The sequence below is a fragment of the Phaseolus vulgaris genome, chromosome 11 (assembly GCF_051622355.1).
Source record: "Phaseolus vulgaris cultivar YP4 chromosome 11, ASM5162235v1, whole genome shotgun sequence".
Lineage (NCBI taxonomy): Eukaryota > Viridiplantae > Streptophyta > Magnoliopsida > Fabales > Fabaceae > Phaseolus > Phaseolus vulgaris.
Window position 1 is genome coordinate 56,555,001 of NC_143508.1, and position 5,000 is coordinate 56,560,000.

A 5,000-nucleotide genomic window follows, 5' to 3' on the forward strand; every position below is an offset into this window, starting at 1 on the left:
AGTGGCTGGACTCAATCCTCACAAATGCCTCCAAAGTGATGTGGGAGAAGTTTGGGATCAAAAGGAATTGATCTTGACATGGTTGGTGCATAGCCAAGTTCATGATTTTGGATTTTTGGCTTGATTTTGTGGCTTGGTGGTGATTTTGGTGAAAAACGAAAATCATGGTTTTGGAAAAGTGGCTGGACTCAATCCTCACAAATGCCTTCAAAGTGATGTGGGAGAAGTTTGGGATCAAAAGGAATTGATCTTGACATGGTTGGTGCATAGCCAAGTTCATGATTTTGTGACTTGGTGGTGATTTTGGTGAAAAACGAAAATGTTGGTTTTGGAAAAGTGGCTGGACTCAATCCTCACAAATGCCTTCAAAGTGATGTGGGAGAAGTTTGGGATCAAAAGGAATTGATCTTGACATGGTTGGTGCATAGCCAAGTTCATGATTTTGGATTTTTGGCTTGATTTTGTGGCTTGGTGGTGATTTTGGTGAAAAACGAAAATCATGGTTTTGGAAAACTGGCTGGACTCAATCCTCACAAATGCCTTCAAAGTGATGTGGGAGAAGTTTGGGATCAAAAGGAATTGATCTTGACATGGTTGGTGCATAGCCAAGTTCATGATTTTGGATTTTTGGCTTGATTTTGTGCTTGGTGGTGATTTTGGTGAAAAACGAAAATGTTGGTTTTGGAAAACTGGCTGGACTCAATCCTCACAAATGCCTTCAAAGTGATGTGGGAGAAGTTTGGGATCAAAAGGAATTGATCTTGACATGGTTGGTGCATAGCCAAGTTCATGATTTTGGATTTTTGGCTTGATTTTGTGGCTTGGTGGTGATTTTGGTGAAAAACGAAAATCATGGTTTTGGAAAAGTGGCTGGACTCAATCCTCACAAATGCCTTCAAAGTGATGTGGGAGAAGTTTGGGATCAAAAGGAATTGATCTTGGCATGGTTGGTGCATAGCCAAGTTCCATGATTTTGGATTTTTGGCTTGATTTTGTGACTTGGTGGTGATTTTGGTGAAAAACGAAAATGTTGGTTTTGGAAAAGTGGCTGGACTCAATCCTCACAAATGCCTCCAAAGTGATGTGGGAGAAGTTTGGGAGCAAAAGGAATTGATCTTGACATGGTTGGTGCATAGCCAAGTTCATGATTTTGTGACTTGGTGGTGATTTTGGTGAAAAACGAAAATGTTGGTTTTGGAAAAGTGGCTGGACTCAATCCTCACAAATGCCTTCAAAGTGATGTGGGAGAAGTTTGGGATCAAAAGGAATTGATCTTGACATGGTTGGTGCATAGCCAAGTTCATGATTTTGGATTTTGGCTTGATTTTGTGGCTTGGTGGTGATTTTGGTGAAAAACGAAAATCATGGTTTTGGAAAACTGGCTGGACTCAATCCTCACAAATGCCTTCAAAGTGATGTGGGAGAAGTTTGGGATCAAAAGGAATTGATCTTGACATGGTTGGTGCATAGCCAAGTTCATGATTTTGGATTTTTGGCTTGACTTGGTGGTGATTTTGGTGAAAAACGAAAATGTTGGTTTTGGAAAACTGGCTGGACTCAATCCTCACAAATGCCTTCAAAGTGATGTGGGAGAAGTTTGGGATCAAAAGGAATTGATCTTGACATGGTTGGTGCATAGCCAAGTTCCATGATTTTGGATTTTTGGCTTGATTTTGTGACTTGGTGGTGATTTTGGTGAAAAACGAAAATCATGGTTTTGGAAAAGTGGCTGGACTCAATCCTCACAAATGCCTTCAAAGTGATGTGGGAGAAGTTTGGGATCAAAAGGAATTGATCTTGGCATGGTTGGTGCATAGCCAAGTTCATGATTTTGGATTTTTGGCTTGATTTTGTGACTTGGTGGTGATTTTGGTGAAAAACGAAAATCATGGTTTTGGAAAAGTGGCTGGACTCAATCCTCACAAATGCCTTCAAAGTGATGTGGGAGAAGTTTGGGATCAAAAGGAATTGATCTTGACATGGTTGGTGCATAGCCAAGTTCCATGATTTTGGATTTTTGGCTTGATTTTGTGACTTGGTGGTGATTTTGGTGAAAAACGAAAATGTTGGTTTTGGAAAAGTGGCTGGACTCAATCCTCACAAATGCCTCCAAAGTGATGTGGGAGAAGTTTGGGATCAAAAGGAATTGATCTTGACATGGTTGGTGCATAGCCAAGTTCATGATTTTGGATTTTTGGCTTGATTTTGTGGCTTGGTGGTGATTTTGGTGAAAAACGAAAATCATGGTTTTGGAAAAGTGGCTGGACTCAATCCTCACAAATGCCTTCAAAGTGATGTGGGAGAAGTTTGGGATCAAAAGGAATTGATCTTGACATGGTTGGTGCATAGCCAAGTTCATGATTTTGGTGTTTTGGCTTGATTTTGTGGCTTGGTGGTGATTTTGGTGAAAAACGAAAATCATGGTTTTGGAAAACTGGCTGGACTCAATCCTCACAAATGCCTTCAAAGTGATGTGGGAGAAGTTTGGGATCAAAAGGAATTGATCTTGACATGGTTGGTGCATAGCCAAGTTCATGATTTTGGATTTTTGGCTTGATTTTGTGGCTTGGTGGTGATTTTGGTGAAAAACGAAAATCATGGTTTTGGAAAACTGGCTGGACTCAATCCTCACAAATGCCTTCAAAGTGATGTGGGAGAAGTTTGGGATCAAAAGGAATTGATCTTGACATGGTTGGTGCATAGCCAAGTTCCATGATTTTGGATTTTTGGCTTGATTTTGTGACTTGGTGGTGATTTTGGTGAAAAACGAAAATGTTGGTTTTGGAAAAGTGGCTGGACTCAATCCTCACAAATGCCTTCAAAGTGATGTGGGAGAAGTTTGGGATCAAAAGGAATTGATCTTGGCATGGTTGGTGCATAGCCAAGTTCCATGATTTTGGATTTTTGGCTTGATTTTGTGACTTGGTGGTGATTTTGGTGAAAAACGAAAATCATGGTTTTGGAAAAGTGGCTGGACTCAATCCTCACAAATGCCTTCAAAGTGATGTGGGAGAAGTTTGGGATCAAAAGGAATTGATCTTGGCATGGTTGGTGCATAGCCAAGTTCCATGATTTTGGATTTTTGGCTTGATTTTGTGACTTGGTGGTGATTTTGGTGAAAAACGAAAATGTTGGTTTTGGAAAACTGGCTGGACTCAATCCTCACAAATGCCTCCAAAGTGATGTGGGAGAAGTTTGGGAGCAAAAGGAATTGATCTTGACATGGTTGGTGCATAGCCAAGTTCATTTTTGGCTTGATTTTGTGACTTGGTGGTGATTTTGGTGAAAAACGAAAATGTTGGTTTTGGAAAAGTGGCTGGACTCAATCCTCACAAATGCCTCCAAAGTGATGTGGGAGAAGTTTGGGATCAAAAGGAATTGATCTTGACATGGTTGGTGCATAGCCAAGTTCATGATTTTGTGACTTGGTGGTGATTTTGGTGAAAAACGAAAATGTTGGTTTTGGAAAAGTGGCTGGACTCAATCCTCACAAATGCCTCCAAAGTGATGTGGGAGAAGTTTGGGATCAAAAGGAATTGATCTTGACATGGTTGGTGCATAGCCAAGTTCATGATTTTGTGACTTGGTGGTGATTTTGGTGAAAAACGAAAATGTTGGTTTTGGAAAACTGGCTGGACTCAATCCTCACAAATGCCTTCAAAGTGATGTGGGAGAAGTTTGGGATCAAAAGGAATTGATCTTGACATGGTTGGTGCATAGCCAAGTTCATGATTTTGGATTTTTGGCTTGATTTTGTGACTTGGTGGTGATTTTGGTGAAAAACGAAAATCATGGTTTTGGAAAAGTGGCTGGACTCAATCCTCACAAATGCCTCCAAAGTGATGTGGGAGAAGTTTGGGATCAAAAGGAATTGATCTTGACATGGTTGGTGCATAGCCAAGTTCATGATTTTGGATTTTTGGCTTGATTTTGTGGCTTGGTGGTGATTTTGGTGAAAAACGAAAATGTTGGTTTTGGAAAAGTGGCTGGACTCAATCCTCACAAATGCCTTCAAAGTGATGTGGGAGAAGTTTGGGATCAAAAGGAATTGATCTTGACATGGTTGGTGCATAGCCAAGTTCATGATTTTGGATGTTTTGGCTTGATTTTGTGGCTTGGTGGTGATTTTGGTGAAAAACGAAAATCATGGTTTTGGAAAACTGGCTGGACTCAATCCTCACAAATGCCTTCAAAGTGATGTGGGAGAAGTTTGGAATCAAAAGGAATTGATCTTGACATGGTTGGTGCATAGCCAAGTTCATGATTTTGGATTTTTGGCTTGATTTTGTGGCTTGGTGGTGATTTTGGTGAAAAACGAAAATCATGGTTTTGGAAAAGTGGCTGGACTCAATCCTCACAAATGCCTTCAAAGTGATGTGGGAGAAGTTTGGGATCAAAAGGAATTGATCTTGACATGGTTGGTGCATAGCCAAGTTCATGATTTTGTGACTTGGTGGTGATTTTGGTGAAAAACGAAAATGTTGGTTTTGGAAAAGTGGCTGGACTCAATCCTCACAAATGCCTTCAAAGTGATGTGGGAGAAGTTTGGGATCAAAAGGAATTGATCTTGACATGGTTGGTGCATAGCCAAGTTCATGATTTTGGATTTTTGGCTTGATTTTGTGGCTTGGTGGTGATTTTGGTGAAAAACGAAAATCATGGTTTTGGAAAAGTGGCTGGACTCAATCCTCACAAATGCCTCCAAAGTGATGTGGGAGAAGTTTGGGAGCAAAAGGAATTGATCTTGACATGGTTGGTGCATAGCCAAGTTCATGATTTTGGTGTTTTGGCTTGATTTTGTGGCTTGGTGGTGATTTTGGTGAAAAACGAAAATCATGGTTTTGGAAAACTGGCTGGACTAAATCCTCACAAATGCCTTCAAAGTGATGTGGGAGAAGTTTGGGATCAAAAGGAATTGATCTTGACATGGTTGGTGCATAGCCAAGTTCCATGATTTTGGATTTTTGGCTTGATTTTGTGACTTGGTGGTGATTTTGGTG